Source organism: Pinus tabuliformis, chromosome 7 (genome assembly GCF_031772625.1).
Source record: "Pinus tabuliformis cultivar Carrire ecotype Pingquan chromosome 7, CPIR1, whole genome shotgun sequence".
NCBI classification, from domain to species: domain Eukaryota; kingdom Viridiplantae; phylum Streptophyta; class Pinopsida; order Pinales; family Pinaceae; genus Pinus; species Pinus tabuliformis.
Genome location: NC_142293.1, coordinates 873,661,532 through 873,682,795, shown reverse-complemented (window position 1 = coordinate 873,682,795; position 21,264 = coordinate 873,661,532).

The following is a 21,264-nucleotide window of genomic DNA, read 5'->3' as shown; positions in this document are numbered from 1 at the left end:
GGAAAGGTCTCGGGGGCACTACAGTCGTTCAAGCAAAACAGATATATTTACAATTACTGTATACATCACCCGATCCACCTGATAATATATTTCTAGCTATTTTTTGGAAAACAGGATGTTCCATAAAAATCATTATTTTCGCATGGCTGGGTTTTTATGACGAGAACCTCACTTGGGAGAATCTCCAAAAGCGGAAATGGCATGGTCCTGCCATATGCCCCATATGTAGATCGAATTCTGAAAACAATTTGCACATTTTTCTGCAATGTCCGCAATCTCAGGTAATTTGGCAGAACATAGCTGATCATTTCGGTTTCGCATTCCTCAATGCTCCTTCAATCACCGAAGCTTTCACAGGATGGAGTAATTTGCAAACAGAGAGGAGGCCTGTTCCACTTTTAACAATCTGGGCCATATGGAAGTGGCGCAACAAGATATTATTCAATTCTATAAGGGATCCGCAATCTACAGTTTTCGAATATATCCTCCGCTTATATAATGAGATTGGACGACTGTGCCAATCCAAAGTCAGGCATGGTAAAATGAAGCAGTCCAAGGACGTCACGGTCTATCCTTGTGCCTATTTCGACGGTGCTGCTCAACATGGCACATGTGCTTGTGGAGTTTTCATTATCATTGAGGAAGGACAAGTTTATGATATCCATTGGAATGGAGGAGCTGGAACAAACAATAAAGCAGAAGTCATGGCTCTGGTGGGACTCCTATCGATATGTGACTTCCTTGGTTTACAAAATCTGCATATATTTGGGGACTCGAAAGTGATTATTGAGCATGTCCTATCTAAACATACCATAAGGAACATACACCTCTCAGGATGGCTGAACAGGGTGGAGGCCATGTGGAGTACCAGGAAGGAGTACACCATTTCTCACATCACTAGGGATAAAAATCAGAGGGCAAATGCTCTATCAAAGCAGGGTCTATCATCTCCACAGGGAATATGGAGGATGCAAATAACAATGGACAATATTTTTCATCAGATCCAAGACTTTTCTACACTGGGTACATAATTTTCTATAATGAGATCCTCATCTGGTATGTTCTTTCATTTTCCCACAACATTTGATTCCTATGATTGATTTTTGATCTATAAATATCTTGGCATATGGGACCGCCAAGTAAACGGACATTTTGAGCATAGAAGCTAATAGTAATATCTCTTTATTCATCCTATCCTTTCACAATTTGATATGACTATATAAATACTGTTCTCTCCACGTGATTATGATCTACTATTCATAGCCATTTTGATAGTCCCCATATGAATGCTATATAATTTTGATATGTTGTATATTTTGAGGAATGAATATAATATAAACATAAAGTTTTTTTTTCATTCTGAAAAAAAATATCATTGATCCCAATCATTGATAAGCTCACATTATTTAGTCTTTTATTAAAAAAAATTTATAAAGTGAAATTATTTAAAAAGTGATAAGTTTACATTATTTAGTCTCATGTGAGAAAATTTTTGAGTTAAAGTTACTTAAAAAATGGGCAAAGTTAAAATATCTTAATTCCTTTTATCACAATTCCTTTATGTCATTGATCACAATCCTTGATAAGTTTACATTATTTAGTATTTTATGAGAGAATTTTATAAAGTGAAATTATTTAAAAAGTGATATGAGAGAATTTTATAAAGTGATAAGTTTATATTATTTAGTCTCATATGAGAAATTTTTTAAAGTGAAGTTACTAAGAAAAAGCAAAGTTTTATTTCATGAAATAATTTCTGAAATAAAGTAAAATACCTTAGTGAGAAAAATTTTTAAGTGAAATTACTAAGAAAAGCAAAGTTTTATTTTACGAAAGAATCTCTAAAGTAAAGTAAAATCCCTTAATGCCTTTTATCACAATCATTGATTAAATTTAGATTATTTAATTTAGATTATTTTTGGAAAAAAATCTCAAATATTATAGAGTGAACTTTAATTCTATTTATTGATAATAAAAAATTTAAAACTTTATTTTAAATTTTTAAAATATTTATTTAAAAAAAAAAATCCACAAAATATTTTATGGTGAACTTTAATTCTGTTTATTGATAAAAAATATTTTAAAACTTTAAAATATTTATTAAAAAAAACCAAATAAAAAATTTAACGAAATTTTATGTTATAAAAAAATCCAAAAATTGAGCATGATAATTTTTAAACCAGTCAAAAGTGAATAACTACATACACTCAAAACAACACATTCTTTAAACAATGTAAGATAAACATAACATAAGACTCTCATGGAAAAAAACTACAACCTCCTCCATAAGATACCTGTAACATGATATTAAAGGAAAAGCCAAGTCCTCCTCCATGAAAAAATCCAACTAGAAACAAGCAGTCTGACTCCATGCGAGAACCCATAACAGGAAAGCAAATATGGAAAGTTAAATGAAATATATAATCAGGTCATTTCATTTTCTCAATGGAATAATATCACAAAAACATTTTATACAATTTGTAACTTAAATTGCCATACAATGCCTTTCAAACAGAGAGCAGCTTTATCCAATTTTCTCACTATACATTCTCCCGTTGTAGGGTTCACAACAAAGGCCTCATTCTCCCATTGCACCAAAAACAATTGTTGGTCCAGCTCTGTTATTTTTCATTCTGAGGCCTATATAGAAGTTTATGAGTAAACACAGTAAAATGATGTTTAGCTCAGGTTCAAAAATTTACCTCCATACTCATCAATTCCCAGGAGAAGATAAACACCTGTGACTTGTAAGATAGCTGCCAAACTAGGCTTAAAAATCTACCTTCATGCTCATCTATTCCCAGGGGAATCTACCTTCATACTCATCCATTCCCAGGAGAAGGCAAACACCTGTAACTTATAAGATAACTGCCAAATCCTCACTTCACCCAAACTATTACCTTAATTGCATTAAACGTCCTTCAGATACAAAGTAGCATTTTGTAAAACAAACAGTAGCTACTTTCAAAACTATAATTGCCCAAAATACATCCAACTAGATCTACTCTAAAGAAAATGCAAGCAAACCAGTACCAAAAGGCAATCATTGTCATTGGCATGGCTCTAGCATTGACCAGATGTACAGTTCCAAACAAGTCTAGCAAAAACGTGAGTTCCTCTATTGTCCACAACATAAGCTTTTATTGTCACTGTGCAACAAATGCAGAAGATGAAATAATATGTGCAACAAATGCAGAAGATGAAATAATCTGTGCAGCAAATCCAATTCCTCTAATGTCCACAACATAAGCTTTTATAGCCCCTGTGCAACAAATCCAGAAGATGAAACAATCTTTTATTCCTATTGTGCAGCAAACCCAGAAAATGAAATAATCTGTGCAGCAAACCCAGAAGATGAAATAATCATTTATTCCTACTGTGCAGCAAACCCAGTAGAGAACATAATCTTTTATTGCCCTTGTGCAGCAAACCCAGTTCCTCTGCTGTACACAACAAAATCTCTTATTTCTCTTCTGATATAAGATTGCTACAAATACATATTTCCTGCCCCCTGCCCCCTTCAAAATCGATCCCGTTGATTTGTCCCAATCAAGACTGCAAGATCTTCGCTTTAGTGTTCCGGGCATCAGATCTACAGTGTTGATTGCGAATACGCGGTAGGAGATTGTGTATGCATCTGATCGCTGCGTGTAGGATACTATCGGAATCTGCTACTGCTCCACTTTCCTCAACCTCTGAAAAACCAGTATTAGGTAACCATCTGAGATAGCCAGATATCTTCAAAATCAGAAATTGGTCCCTCTGGCAAATTTCCCTAAATGCACCCATTTCAAAATACCTGGTCTGCCATTAATGTGAAAATTTCACGACCCTCGGTGAAAAAAAAACTGGAAGTTCCTCTCCTCAATCCTTATTCCGCGGCAGACTTGGAAAGTCTGTTTGCAATAGATAGCTCTAGGTTTATCCAACACCTTCCAGTCCGCATGCTCGCCATAGTTAGGGTTAGGTTTTATTAAACGCCTTCCTATCCAGATGCTCACAGCGCGTTGACAGGCCCACACCCGCGTCGATAAAATAAAATACAAAAAACTAAAATACAACTTCCTGACCTTTCCATCTGTCATTATACGTTTTCTAATTGAGTATGAAAAACTTTCAAAATCCATAAGCTTAGGAATTATGAAAATAAATAAATAAATATATAATATATATATATATATATATATATATATATATATATATATTTAATTCATAAACTAAAACTTTGAAAATCAAAACATAATTACACTTTAACTTTATTAAAAACTTTGTATTTAATAAGAAGTTAATTGATACATATAATCAATATATATATATATAAATTTAATTTCATAAACTAAAACTTTGAAAATCAAAACATAATTACAATTTAACTTTATTAAAAACTTTATATTTAATAAGAAGTTAATTGATACATATAATCAATATATCTTTTAATTCAATATTGTGGTTTTTCAGAATGATATGGGTGGTTGTGTAATTCATTTGCATTAATTAAAAGCGAGTTAATGATTATGATGAATTTGGTGGGAAAAAAGGGTTAATTTTTTATTTATTTAAGTAATGTGATGTTGATTTAGTCAAATTATTTTTTAAGTAAAGTTAAAATTAAAAAATAGTAATTATTAAAATAAATTTTATTTAATCATTTGATATGTTTATCGATGATGGTTACAAGCTCATGGTATTGCCCATGTTGAAGCTTATTTGTAGGCTTGAGAACTACCATTATGAAATGCGAGACTACTAACTCATTGATCCTTTTTGTGTTTGGTAGATTTAATTTAAGATGGATCTAAGGTAGTAGTTTTTGAAAAAAGATAGTGATGGTGATAATTAAGATTCACTAAGAACAAATTTTGTTTTAGTAAATGTGAGGAGAAGCGTTTCCAAGTCCTCCAAGTATTATTGAATTTATAGAAGTGTTTGTAAGTCATTATAATTTTGATAAGTTATCAATGTATAATCATCTTAACCCCAAATCTATTTATAAGTTTTGATGGAGATCAAATCTCTTAAGATACTAATGAGTGCAATTAACACCTCAAAATCACATTGACCTCTTTATAAATTCAAAGTTAAGATTGATCTATGTTAATTAATATTATTTATATTATATATAAATTCCATATCTCCATAGAAATATTTTTATTTTTTATTCAATTAAAACTTATATATATATATGTTTTTTAATATTTTAATTTAATATTTCACAGTATAGAAATATTAATGCAAGTATGAAATTTTTATATGTTTATTTATTGAAATGAAGTTTTTAAGATTATTATTTTTCTTCCTTACTTTTGTAGTAGTGGGATGCTCAATCTGCTTCCATCCTTAGTCCCTCCCTATGAGGTTTAAATTCGAGACCTAGTGAAGACTAAACTTGATGGCCAACTATTCTACACCTCATGGGTTAAAAGAAGTTCATAAATATCATGATTATGAATATATCTATATCTATATCTATATATATATATATATATATATATATATATATATATATATATATATATATATGATTACTAACTAACCAGACTAAATCCATCTTAAATCTATATCTACCAAGTGTCTAGAGGGATCAAAACTCTTTTCACTCTAAAAGATGTTTACACCTCAAGAGATTTGATCCCTATGGGTGCTTTGTACATCCAGAGGTAAGATGGATCTACTAACTTGGATCTAGGTTGGTTTATATCAATAGATGTGTTTATTTTGGAATACACTTAATCCCTCTTGGCCCTTGGTAGATCGAGAGTCAAGATGGATCTAGGCTGGTATAATATATTTGTAACTGATATTGAAATATTTTATTTATAATTCACCTTCTCCACACTAAAATGTCAAAACAATCCCCCTCATATTTTTTTATATGCATACATTTAATTGTTTTTATTATTAATGCTTTTTTAAATATCACATATCAAATTCATATTAAGCATGGAAAGAATTACAAATCTCCTTAGAAATTGGATAGAAACCAGTTATTAATATAATGAGAATTCTCTTAATCTTTTTTTTTCCAAATATGTTTCATATTAAAATATTTTACTCAACTTATTAAAATATTTTATTTATAACCCACCTTAATTTTTTTTTGTTATTGATACTTTTAAACTCTTATATATCAACTCCATGTTAAAAATGAAATAAATTACACCTCTGATTTATGGAAAGTGAAAATATATGAAATATTTTAATTTAAATTACTTTATATAAATTATTTTTTTTACTCATCTCCATATTAAGTAATGAAGAAATTATATTTCTTCCTCATACTAAATGGTAAACTAGAAATTGCCCCAAAAAGTGCAAAGGAACGTGGATCGGATTGTTAAATTGGTAGAAGTTGTAGTTTGGTTTCATAATCATGCAAATAATATTGATATATTGAATTTTAAATTTTAGTGTTTTATTTTTTTAATATTTAGTGTAGTCACATCATGAATTTGATTGATGAAAATGACAAACTAAGTAAGATGTTTTGCATATTTGAGTTTTTATGCTATATCATTGAGTACAATTCAAATTTAAACAATGGAGAAGACAAATTTCTCTACTAAACAAGGCTTCATTTTCTTGCAAGCAGAGGCTGAGCACTTTTTGACAATTCATAGTAATGCTCAATTGTTTGTTGAGGAGTCAACAAAGCAAGAAAGTTCTTGTGGTTGGAATTAAGGTTTGGTCTGATAGATCTATGATGCAATATCTAAATTGAACAATTAAAACATGTAGAATGAGTCAACAATATGGCATCTTGTTTCCTTGAGGAAAAATTTTGTAATTGAAGTTCAATTATATTTCAATTATTGGCTTTGCTTATTCAGTTTCAATGTACTATAGCACAACTAAGAAGACTAAATTTTCATTTCAGACTAGACGAGCTCAGGTCTGAAATCTACTCCATGCTTATTAGGCACTTCTAAACCAATTTAAGGTTTGGTCTAATAGATCTGTGATACAATAGCTAAATTGAACAATTAAAGCATGACTCTTATAAGATGTACTCACAAACAATATGACTAGCTAGGAGGGCCTAACTGTACTAGACTATTCATGACTCTTATAATATGTACACAAAAAACAAATGACCATCTAGTAGAATCCTAGCACTACTAGGCTATTCATGACTCTTATAATATGAAGAAATAATAAATATGACCATCTAATAGAGCCTCTAGATTGTTCGCTAAGTATGATGTTTATGGAAATCATAATCCATGATTGTTAATGAGAAACTAGGTGCAAGTTTTGAATCACTATTAATGAACAAGAGGTACAAGATATTTTGAAAATTGTTTCATGTTGAAAAATGCCTTCCAGATGGTGGTATCCCTTCAAGCTAGATACGGGGTTCTCGACTTGTTTTTTTAATTCTCAATTGATGTGTTGCATAGACTATGTAAAGTGATACAGAGATTATAGGTCATGCCTTGGCTATTGAGGTTTAAATTTAAAATTTAAAAAATAGGAATCCATAGTTCATTCCTTTCTTTTAAAACACATTTGTGCATTTAAAAAGAGGTAAAATACTAGAGTATGGCTTAATTGCTTAAGATTTTAGGGTCAAATATTGGAATCAACTTCATATCTTTTGTTTAAGCTATTTAAAATAAAAAGACAATTATGCATCCAAAAGGAGTTAAAGGACTACAAAATAATCCTGAGTAATTCAAGTTTAAGGAGAAAATGATTACAGAATATGCCTTAGCTACCCCAGTTTGAAGTCCAAGATTGGAATCAACTTTTTCAGTTATTTAACCTACTTAAAAGAAGAGGCAAATGTGCATTTGAAAAGAGGTAAAATATTATAGAGTTGAAGATTGAAACCAATATTGTCATTTATTTTTTTTAACCTAATTTAAAATAAAAACAACTATCCATTTAAAAATAGGTAACATATTACAACACCTTCTCTTCCAAGTTTAAGGTTAAAGATTGGAATACCTTTCTTCATTTCTTTCTTCAATTGATTTAAAATGAGACAACTGTGCATTTAGAAACATTTGTGTTGTACTATGACCTAGAAATGTGGACACAAAGAGCCCAACTCATCCCTCCTCCAAGTCACCTCCAAAAAGTCAAAGTCAACAAAAGTCAATGTTGGTCAAATTCTTTGAAATCTGGTCAAAGGCAAACAAAAATTCAGATATGCAGTGGAGGCCGAATTTCGGCCCTGTAATGGCCTCCAAAAATCACAGGAATATTCTCACGTGTGAGAAAAAATAGGGTAGAAAACTCATGTTTTCTCTCTCCTTTGACTTCAAATGATTTTTCTTCTTGTTCTTACACAAAAATCGATGTGATGAGTTGAGTTATGAATGAGTTTGATTTGACTTGTATTTATAGCTTTCCAAGAGGGTCAAATGGTTTCCACACGACCAACGCTTCCAAGGAGGGATGACTTGGTCTTCTGTTGGCTATTTGACTCAATAAAAAATCCTTTTCTTTTCTTACAAAAAGTCAAAATGGGACTTGACTCAAATACATTTCTTTTGACTCGTAATAAACCCTTTTTTATTCAATTGAATCTATAAGCATAAAGAACATGCTTTTAACCAATAATAAAAAAAATAACAATGAAAATAATAAATATATCAATGATAAAAATTGCATTTTATTACATTATGAAGTGTAGGTTTTCACCCTGTATAGAAATTACCTGCATACGAATTCTAAAACACAAAACTGAATATAATAATATATCAATGATAAAAATTGCATTTTACTACATTATGAAGTGTAGGTTTTAACCCCGTATAGAAATTACCTGCATCCGAATTCTAAAACACAGAAAATAAAAAATGTGAGAGAATAACACATAAAACACATATACACAGAGATTTTCCCTTGGATCCCAAAACTGGGACTACCAGATTGATTTTTCATTATTTTCCTTTCAATGTTACAATACATATTTATACATGCGAAGCATCCAATACCATGGATTGAAAACCATCGTGTCCAAAACCATGGACCAAAAACCATCACATCCAAAACCATGTGTGAAAAACATGCACAAAACCATAGGTATGTTTGCCCAACCTAATATAGGGTCCAGAAAAAATTTTCCTCGGGGCGTTGCCCCAAACCCCGTAGAGGGGGGCTACCTACCCCCCTCAAACCCCCTGAACAAGGGGGGCTATTTCCCCCCCTATGACCCCCCCATTGCGTAATCGATGCAATGAAGGGGGGGCTCCGCCCCCCTTTTAACCCCCCGGTTAACTATGTCGGCTAGTCGTGGAAAGAATATAACACAACCTAACATTCTCCCACTTGTTGTTTTCTTTCCACGGGAGAGCTTAGTCATTTATCCAGCCCCACAATGCCCATTGTTTCTCTACACCAAGAGAACTTCTTAGAGCTCACGGATTTTGTCAATGCATTTGTAGTGTTCTTCAAGTGCCCACCTTTACCAGCGACACCTTTTTGTCTTCTATCATATCTCTCACAAAGTGATACTGAACATCAATGTGTTTTGTCTTTGAATGGTAAGCAGGGTTCTTTGCCAAGAAGATTGCACTTTGGTTGTCACGGTCTATCCTTATAGCTCCTTTCACTAACCCCATACTTGAACACAATCTCTGCAACCAAACTGCTTCCTTGTTTGCATGAGTGGTTGCCATGTATTCTGCCTCTATAGTTGATAGTGCCACTACAAATTGTTTCTTACTCATCCAACTGATTGCACCTCCAAATAGGTTAAACACATACCCACTTGTATATCTTCTTTGATCCAGATCTCTAGCCCAGTGTACATCAACAAAGCCACGAATATCCAAAACTTTGTCCAATCCTAGTCTTCCTTGGTAGCACAAGCCATAATCACTAGTGCCATGCAAATACCTAAAAACCCGCTTCACTGTTATCCGGTGCTCCTTCCCTGGTTTTGACATAAACCTGCTCAATACTCCCACTGCATGTGCAATGTCTAGATTAGTACAGACCATCGCATACGTCAGGCTACTGACTGCACTTGCATATGGAACATGGGACATGTCCTCTTACTCTTCTTGTGCCTTGGGACACTGGTCATCAGATAACTTTACACCTACAGGAATAGGAACCTTCACTGGTTTACTATCCTGCATATTAAACCTCTATAATATTGTCTCGAGATACTTCCTCTGGCTTAACCAGAGCTTCCTCTTTGCCCAATCTCTTTTAATTTCCATGCCCAAAATATAGTTTGCAACACCAAGATATTTCATGTTGAATTTGGAGGACAATTGGGTCTTTAAATCCTAGATAATTTCTTTGTCATTTCCAACCAGCAACATATCATCCACATACAAGAACAGATAAATAACATGATCACTAATTAATTTAAAATACACACAATGATATGCTTTGCTTCTAGTAAAGCCAAGTCCTCGTATAAATGTATCAAATTTTTGATACCACATCCTTGGTGGCTTTTTTAACCCATATAGAGACTTCTTTAACTTGCATACCAGTTCTTTCTTACCCTTCACCGCAAAGCCTACAGGTTGCTTCATGTAGATCTCCTCTTCCAGATCCCCATGAAGAAATGTTGTCTTCACATCCATCTGTTCTACCTCAAAATCAAAAGCAGTAGCAACAGATAAAAGTAATCTAATAGAAGCTACCTTGGCAACAGGAGAAAAAATATCACCAAAATCAATTCTTGGTACTTGGGAATAACCTTTTTCTACCAACTGAGCTTTGTATTTCTCCACCTTTCCTTCTGCATTTGACTTCTTCTTGAACACCCATTTGTTGCCAATGGGTTTCCTTCCAACCGGCAACTCCACTAGATCCCAAGCCTTATTTTTGTGCAAAGATGTCGTTTCATCAACCATGGCCTCTTTCCAGAGTTTTCCATCCTCTGAATCTACTGCTTCCTTCATAGTTTTGGGATTATCATCAGTAATAGATAAAGAAAAATTTGAACAGAAAGTAGATGGACTATACTTTTCTGGTTGCCTTCTTTTTCGAACTGATCTTCTCACACCCGGAGTTTGTGGCTCTTCATCTTCTAATTCCTCTTCTGCTGTAGAGTCCGAGTCTTCCTCCTTAAGCTCAAACTCTATCTTCTCAGGTTCCTTTGGTTGTACTTCATGTTTAATAACATCTTTGACCTCTCTGAAAGCCATATCTCAGCTGTACACAACCTTCCTTGTTACTGGGTTCCAAAGCTTATAACCCTTTAAACCATCCTTATACCCAATAAAGATGCACTTTTCAGATTTACTATCCAACTTGGTTCTTTTCTCCTTTGGAACATGTACATATGCATCACATCCAAATACCCTCAGATGTGAAAGAGAGGGTTTCTTACAAGTCAATACCTCTTGTGGAGTCTTATCATCCAACGCTGATGAAGGTGTGTTATAGACATTTTTGTGCCTTACAACTCCAAGCATGAAATGTCTATAAACCAAGGGCTCCTAAGTCCCTAAAAGTGTTGTTATAACCCCTAAAGGAACAAGGTCAACAAATTACAGCTTCTCCCAGAAGTTCTCCACCAGAAACTGCTCAGAATAAGTCAAAACAGGATCATTTCAGCTGCTCCACTGGCTAGGTGCGTTGCATTGCACCTAAATACATTGGCTAGGTGCATTGCAACGCACCTAAATGCACTATGAGGGTGTGTTGGGCGAGAAATGACAAATGGCAGTGTCATTCCGCGAGGTGGAGAGACAATGGAAGCTTCCAGAATCTTCTCCTATGACACTTGCCTTCAGTCTCCAAGTGGAAGCAAGAACTGACAGAGAGAAGAAACTAATCAAATCAAAAGCTGACTCATCCTCCTTACACATATCTATATATGGATCCCTCATCCCAGAGATCCGGGAGCTGGAATTTTGCATATTGTAAGGAATTGTTGTTGGTTTTGAGACAAACATCATAGTATTGGGTGATCTATGCTTTGTTGGAGGTGAAGAGGGGCTTCTTTGCTGGGAGGTTGATGCTGGGTCAGGAACCATCGGTTGTAACTCCTCCTGGATCTATTCTTGTTTATCAATAAAAATTATTTGAGTTTTTCCTCCATGCTTTTGTATCATTGATGCTTGTTACATTTGTATGGTTAACTTAAATCCGATCCTAAGTTGTTTATGAATATAGATCCATGTCTTTGTATAGTGTTCCTCTTCTGTGATCTTACAGGTACTTGGTGAAGCTGGGCAAGTAAGGGAGCAGGTAGCTGGAGGCTGTCAAAGAAGAGAGGGATTGGATCAAAGGATTAGCGCAAGACATAGGTTGGTTCTTTCTATTCCTCTCTATCTATAGTTCATAAAGGAAATACAAAAGTAGTTTTTCTCTGTTTGTTTCTAAGGCAGCTGTCACACCTTAGTGGGATAGAGCAGTTCTAAATAGACACTTTTCCCGGTAACAAAATGGCGACTCCGCTAGGGAAGTCTAATTAGTTTGTTTGTGTATCATTCTTTGTTGTTTGTTTCATAAACTTATAAGTAGCATTCGAACTGCATTTTCCATAACAAATGCAAAGTAGACATCTGCTGCTTCAGTCCATTCACTGGATCTGTTTATGATTTGAATAGCTGATTCACAAACTATCTGATTGCCCTTGTGATAGCTCTTAGACCCTCCTTAGATCTACCCCTGATTGTGCATTACTGATTGCTTTTACTCGGTCGAAAACCAAAGACTGAACTACAAACTGTGACCCAGAACCCGGACGGATTCTCGTTTCTAGCCCAGCGCAGGTACTGTTAAGAGATCCTGAATTTCAGCGCACTTCCCGAAAGGGCAACCTGCGCTGCAGTGCAGTTTCTCTGTGTTACAGGTGCGCTGATCATATTAGCTCTGTGCAGTTGTGGTTCTTGTGATTCATTTTCTCCAGTTCTATCTCTGAATTTTGCTGCCTGTGATCAGTATATGTGTCTATTTAAAACCCCTTTTCCTTGCTATTATTCCGCCTCCTTTGTACAAAAGAACTGTAGATGTTTTTGTGTGTTTGTTGAGTCGTTTACAGTTTTCCATTGCAAAAGTAGAATAGTCGTACTATCGTCCTTTGATTTGGATCTGTCACAAGTGTCGATTTCGATCATAGGAGAAAGTTTGATTGTTGTTGATGGTCGATTATACTGTTACTATTGCTTTGGTTTGAATTTGTGATTTTCTAGTGTCAAGAACAAGTGTTCATTTCAAAATTGCAAGGTGTCGTAATCATCTCTATCTTTTGATTTCGAAAAGAAGCTTGTTTGTGTTTGTCGCTTGAAAGCAAATTCAGATTTGTACATCAACTTTATTTTTAGCATCAATACTAAGAAATTCGAAAACAAATACATGCATGTGCATTTGCATATTGACAGTCTGTTTGGCTTGATTTAGTAAAGTGCATTTACAGTGTGCTCTTTTCTCTTTGTGAAAAGATTGTGTCTTTCTTTTCCTCTAGTAGCTAGGATTTTCATTGCACAAAAGAGATGAAAGTTTGTTTATCATCTTTAAATTGCATTTTAGGAATTACATCTACATCTCGTGGTGAACCCAAAAGGCAAACTTCATAAGCAAGATCAACTTAAAATAAATTCAATGAATCTAACAACGCTTTGGAACTTAACGCACAACATTTAGAGGTCTAGGCTAGAGACGTATTCCGGCGTCGTAAAGCCTGGTAACTGTTGTCCTCATTGATGGTTGGGTGATTCCTCCACTTTGAGACGATAAGTGCCAGTACGGACTTGTGCTCCCACGTACCGTCGAATATATTTTGGGAGACCCCTATAGGCTTAAATCCTTTATCCATAGGAAGTCGTGTCTGCCGCCCTATCGATCGCAATGCACTGAACACAGCATTCGGGAAGATTGACTGCCGTACCGTAAAAAGTATTCTGCAGTTTTGCGATTGGTTTGGTACTCCCTCTACCTAGATCTCTAGAGCAGTCCCTTTCGTTCCTTTTCAGACTCCTTAACATAAAAGGTCCATCTGAGCACTTGTCACTTCAGGCTCATTAAAAATCGAAGGAGACTAGAGTCATCTTTTGTTTTTTCTTGACTCTTAAAAACTGAAAAAACAAGTTGTGTCAAAGCGTATAAAAATTTATTTTAAACGGAATATTCATTACCCTTTCCTACGTTGATCTTGGGTTGAGAAAATGGAGTCTACCAACCAAGGAATTCCCCTTGGAGGAAATCCTAGTCCCTTCTCCTCTTGGGGAGATGTTGGTGCGCCCCATATGGCCACATTGTCGCTTCCAAGACTGAAAATTGGTTTGCCCGTATGGCTCTTCTCAACCTCTGTCGTTCAGAACACCACTATTCCTGAACAATCGAATTAGCAATTAGACGAGTCCAGAGTTGCCCACCAACCTTCTACTTCCTCTAATTCTTCCTCTCCTCCTTCCTCTTCATTTGATGGGGCTGGTAAAGCCAAAAGTCAAGTTCCTAAGGAGAAGAAGGAAAAGAAGAAGAAAGAGAAGAAGAAGAAGGAGCCAAAGGCGAATGGGGGAAAACGAGTGTCGTCTAACGAAAATCCACACATTGCACCGACTAGGCCTAAATCGCCATGTGTCATTTGCAAAGGAGACCACTTTCACAGAGATTGTCCTTGCATCCCTCGGATATTAAGGGACTGGTCTCCTCGTTTGCACAACCCGGTGTCGTCAACCTCTGATGATCATGTTGAAAGCACACCGTCAACTAGTGAAAGTGAAGCCCCAGGACAAAAAGGGAAATGTAGGTTTCCTTGTAAACTGTGCGAAGGTGATCATGCCGTCCACCGTTGTCCCTTCTTAGACGAAGCTAAAAGAGTTTTGGATGATCGTCCGGTTTCACCGTTACAACTTCCTCCTGGATATAAAAAACTCTTGCCGAGTCCGTCACTAGTTGAAAATCTGGCTGGCCCGCTCAGGTGGTCGGCTGAAGCACCTATCATTGAAGATAAACCATCTGGATCCATACCAGATGAAAGTCAAAAGTTCGAGGCGGCAGTTGACCCTGTCTTGCCTTCAGAGGTTTCATCTTCAGATGATACAGTCACTGAAGAGAACAAGGATGACACCGTCCAAATTCTCTTCATAAACACAGACTCCGACGAACAAGGGGGAAATTTACCCATTCCTTTACCGCAGGAAGGAAGTTCGTCAGAGCCGTACCCAGCCGTCTATTCGGTCCCACCTCCAAGCAACCTAGTTGTCTCCTTCGACTGGAATCAACTAGGCAGACCCCATTTACCAGCAAGCATACCATTCCAAATTATCGTTCAAATATATAGAATGGTTATGGATGGTACCATCATAGATGAGGGAGCTTCTGTGAGTATCATTTCCTCAACTGCTTGGAAAGCGCTTGGTTCACCGTCGCTTTTGCCTAAGATGGGAAATCTGACAGGCTTTGATAAAGGAACCAATCGACCTTTAGGGATCCTTCCCGATGTGCCCATAACATTGAGAAGGAAAACAATTCACATGAACGTAATGGTAGTTCAAGGACCCCTGGATTACAATCTAATCCTTGGACGAGACTATATTTATTGCATGGGAGCAATTGTCTCCTCACTCTTTAGAGTAATGTGTTTTCCACACGAAGGAAGAGTGGTCAAGCTTGTAGACCAACTTTCATTTCCCAGATCACGCATAGCAAATAGTCATATACCATCCCTGAATGGTCTTTTCACGCAAGAAATGTCTCAATTTCCAGTCCGTCCTCCCGATGAATGCGATTAATTCGGAGGGATATGACTGAAACCTAGGGGGCATGCATCCTGGTCTGCTTCGGCAGGGAAACTTCGGGTATAAGGTAGGCTTCCGCGAGAGAATATGACCTCCGTACTCCCATCCGTGAGTGGAAGAGGGAGTTGGACTGGAACAAGATCCTCTTGTCAAATTTATGTCAGGGATGGTCACACTATACCATCCGCTCACCTTTGTTTATCTCGGTAGACATCGCCAGAGAAGTGTTTTGTTTGTGCTGTGAATAGAGCAATCTTTGGGTAACCTGAAAGAGGTATACCCTTCCTGATAAAACAAATGTTTTGTCAGCTCGAATAGAGGGTGACCTTGAAACTCTGTTTTATACCTGGGGGCATGCAAACCTTTTGGAATGCAAGTAAAGAGCGATCATTTATCTGTTTTTTGGATTGGTCGTTTCCTAACTTGCATAAAGAAAGGATGTGGGGCAAAACTCTAAAAATTGTCGTTTTATATGAGACATGCTTATCACACGACTGGATTAATCGAGCAATTTTAGCACATAGTTCAAGCTCATTAAAAAATAAACATAAGACATGAGCAAATGTTTCCACCCACGTTTAAGCTCATTAAAAAATGAACTATTCCCTGGTAAATAACCACCGTGAATGTAGTACTTCAGCCATTAAAGCCTTGGTCATGTTTGCACCGTCACCTCCACTTTTTCATTGGCCGATCATTCACCTCCATTTGATTGTTTACCCATTTTGAGGAACAGCTGCAAAGAGTGATTTCACTAGCCATCCTTGTGACACTGCCGTGATTGGAAAATTCCAAACTTTACCTGGAACCAGTTGCTACCCGTTTTATCACTCGTTCCTCAAAAGACGAGTCTTCTTTAAGCTCTTCTCAACTGACTCGTAAAATATGAAAAGATTGCCGAGTCCTTGGCCTTCCAGCTCGTTAAAGGGACAGGAAGTGCTATCCCTCCTCTAGATTTTAATCTTTTTGTACGTGAGGAATTATTGCACAAAAAGATCGAGCACTTGTTTCGTTCAGCTCGTTAAAACTATCGAAAATTCATCCCTTCTGTATTGTTTTATACTTTTTTGGACTTAAGGGATTAGATGACGAAAAATGAATTTTGGAGTTACCTTTACATACATTTTCAGACTCTCTAAAATTGAAAAGGACCGAGTTATCTTTGTCGTTAAACTCGTTAAAAAGATTAATAGCGACAAACTTGTCTTTAGACGAGAACGAGTTTCACTATTGCTAGGCTTGTTAAAACATAGCGATGGGTTTGCCCGAAGGGCAAATTATAGAACAAGCATATGTTATCCTCCTCAGGCTTGACAAAAATAAAGAGGTACTGGTCAGCAATGACTGGGGAAAAATTGGGAAGAAAACTCAAAGAATCTTTATTGGTAGCAAGTCGCTCTTGAACATGACACTTCCACTCTGTATCCGAGTCGGGTTGGATTGTTTCATTCACCGGTCGCATCGCCATGGTCACACCATACCATCCACATTTGGGGTTAATGCTACCAATTCATCACACCAGTGTCGCCGACATGTTCAAGAGAAGTCATCCAGAGAAGCCACCTGTGTCCCACCCACTACCATACATTATACTCCATTCTTTCATGACCGCCACCCTGAACCGTATATCATCAGATCGTTTTCACCTCCATCAAAATCATTTGCTCCGTTCCATGTCATTGATGTGGGATTCATTAAGGCCCTCCTTTGACGGATCACTTCTTGTCGACATCAGCTCATTATCCAAGAAGTTGGTCTAGGAACACCCCATTCAATACTTTGAAGCTTGCATGCCTTAATGGCAAGTTTCTCACTTCCGGCGACAGGTTTACATCAATGGCCTTCGACCGAAAGATTTTGTGTGGTGTTCGACGCCAAGTCCTTTATTCACACCACGTGAATTGTACTGCAGTACCTTGAGGATCATTATCATTATCGGTGATTCCTCTTGCGCTTGTTAACAGTTTACACCATTGACTGGTAATCAAGCGATGTCTTTCCATGTTCGACTTCAGAACATTTCTCACATGGATCGACTTGTACTTCGAGTGAAGATCGGACGAGATTGAAGACCTCGGATCTAGTTTCATCCATCCAGGCTGCGATATATATTCAGGGAAATAAAGACATTAAATGTACAACATTGCAGCACAGATAATCATCCTACCAAAAGGATGGTGGCTCTATCAGAATCATTAGTCTACAATCAGACAGTTGTCTGTCCTATGTACATGAAAATGAATTTATAAAGTTGAGCATGGGAATGCCCGCCTCAGCTAGATCATGAAAAACAGTATGAAGATAATGTATTGTATTGTATCTTATTACAGGTCTCCTCCCAGCATTGAAAGAACTTCGGATCCTCATAATAAAGCATTTCACCCGACACCAAAAGGTTAACGGCCTCATACTCTAGGGGGCAACTGTTATGGACATTTTTGTGCCTTACAACTCCAAGCATGAAATGTCTATAAACCAAGGGCTCCTAAGTCCCTAAAAGTGTTGTTCTAACCCCTAAAGGAACAAGGTAAACAAATTACAGCTTCTCCCAGAAATTCTCCACCAGAAACTGCTCAGAATAAGTCAAAACAGGATCATTTCAGCTGCTCCACTGGCTAGGTGGGTTGCATTGCACCTAAATACACTGGCTAGGTGCGTTGCAACGCACCTAAATGCACTATGAGAGTGTGTTGGGTGAGAAATGACAAATGGCAGTGTCATTCCGCGAGGTGGAGAGACAATGGAAGCTTCCAGAATCTTCTCCTATGACACTTGCCTCACTGAATTCGACCAGGATGAGTAAGAGGCCTTCAGTCTCCAAGTGGAAGCAAGAACTGACAGAGAGAAGACACTAATCAAATCACAAGCTGACTCATCCTCCTTACGCATATCTATATATGGATCCCTCATCCCAGAGATCCAGGGGCTGGAATTTTGCATATTGTAAGGAATTGTTGTTGGTTTTGAGACAAACATGAGAGTATTGGGTGATCTATGCTTTGTTGGAGGTGAAGAGGGGCTTCTTTGCTGGGAGGTTGATGCTGGGTCAGGAACCATCGGTTGTAACTCCTCATGGATCTATTCTTGTTTATCAATAAAAATTATTTGAGTTTTTCCTCCATGCTTTTGTATCATTGATGCTTGTTACATTTGTATGGTTAACTTAAATCTGATCCTAAGTTGTTTATGAATATAGATCCATGTCTTTGTATAGTGTTCCTCTTCTGTGATCTTACAGGTACTTGGTGAAGCTGGGCAAGTAAGGGAGCAGGTAGCTGGAGGCTGTCAAAGAAGAGAGGGATTGGATCAAAGGATTAGCGCAAGACACAGGTTGGTTCTTTCTATTCCTCTCTATTTATAGTTCATAAAGGAAATACAAAAGTAGTTTTTCTTTGTTTGTTTCTAAGGTAGATGTCACACCTTAGTGGGATAGATCAGTTCTAAATAGACACTTTTCCCGGTAACAAGGTGATCTGTTGACCAGGTAACATGCTGTCTCTACCCTCTACCCAGAATTCCTGTCCTAACCTGGCACCACTAAGCATGCTTCTTGCCCTTTCCATCAACATCTTGTTCATCCTTTCTGCAACTCCATTTTTCTCATGTGTATATGGAGTAGTCTTCTATCATGCTATACCACACTTCTTACATAATTCTACAAATTCCTTACTGCAAAACTCTCCACCGTTATCTGTCCTCAAGACCTTTATCTTCTTCTCTGTCTGGTTTTCCACTAGAGCCTTAAATTCTTTAAACCTATCAAAGACTTCAGATTTCTTCTTAAGGAAATATATCCATGTATTCCTTGAGAAGTCATCTATAAATGATACATAGTACACAGACTTACCCAACGATGGAACCTTCACAGGTCCAAACACATCACTGTCCACAAGCTCTAATATTTGTTTCGCCCTCTTACCACTAGAGGGGAAACCTACCCAATTATGCTTTCATTATACACAATTTTCACAGAAATCAAAATCCAGAGAGCTATTACTCATACCTTATACCATACCTTTACCATGAAGTATTTGAAGGCCCTTCTCTCCAATATGTCCAAGCCTTTGATGCCACAACATGGTCTTCTCTCCAGAGACCACTAGATTTTCTGCTCCACTTTCAAGAACCACAGAATTGTTGCACCCATCAACAACAGTGCTACCTTGTGAAGTAGGAAAGTGTTCCCTCTGCGGACAGAGGCAACCCCTCTAGCCTTAGAGTGGGTCTAGTCACAACAAAGACAAAACAATAATTGATCCCCTTAAATAGTCATCGTTGGAGGCCTGCCTCAAATCGGTGGTTGATGAAGTTTTATTGCGCTCCTCCAGCTTCCGTTTCCTTCTCATTAATTAGCAATCAACCTGAAACACCACATGAAAACAAAAGAGCAAGTAACTAAGAACAACAATGATCTATTTAATTATAAATTCAAGAAATCATAAGCTATCAAGTAAATTATACACAAGATGTAGGAAATCATCATTGATTGTATTAAAAATGAATAAAGAGCAAAGCTTACAACCAAGTCTTGACGTCGCAAGCCTTCTCGGAGGGTCCAGCCAGTATGTTTCTTCAAGCATTCACTCTCAAGGATGGGTCTCCCAAATAAACAATATCTCTCTCTCACTCACAAGCTTTAATACAAAATGAAGGCACTCCACAACCTCTTACAAACTATTATCAATCCCAGACTTGTCACACTCACACCAATGCTATCTACACAGTTCAAAAGAACTAGCAGCACTATCCAACCAAAAGAACTAAAAAACTAGCAATGGTGAGTGATTTTATAGGAGAAGGAGTCTCCATGAAATGAGGGAGAGGGAGCTTATCCTCAAAGAAGGTAGCACAAAAGACAGAACTACCATCCTAGAGGAGGAAGAGTGACCCAAACTGACCCAACAACCAGGTCTAAAGACATCCAGAAGGTCGACTGTTGGAACAAATTCTCCTAATCTGGATCGTCGCTAGTTGTAAACTAAGTCTCTGCGACGGCATCGTAAGGAAGTAATGCATGCACACCAGTCGTCGCGATAAATAATTAATAGCCTCGCGCCAGGCCTTGAAATTTGGCTGTTGCGGGAAACAGGTGTACACCTGCGACGAGGTCGTGATGAGACCATTTATGATAGGGGACTGTCTCGTATATTAAGTGTTTACTCGCGACGAGGCAAAAACTTAGGGAAGGAGGGTCAACTTGCAGCATCAGAGAGCATTTTCTTAATCTTCTTAGAGCGGTGGGAAGATATGAACATGTTTATTTGACACATGACACAGCAGAGGGACTGAGATGAGGATAGTGACAAATTACTATGTAACAGATGCCCCCTAAAGCATAAAGCCTAAGAGAGTGGGAGGGGTGAAATTCTTTATGAAACTGTTTGAACTGGAACACCACTTTTGAAGAACCTATAGGTGCAAGGACAACTGATATCTTTGATAGTGAAGTACATGTAGTCTAGGCATGGGTGTAGCCATCCAAAAAGACTTAGGTATGGTCACAACCATCCATCAAAGAGTCATGTATGTAATCATGAACCAATCCACACAGCCCAAACATATGTAATATTAGTTCGAGGTATTGAAACCCTAACCGATCTTAGTA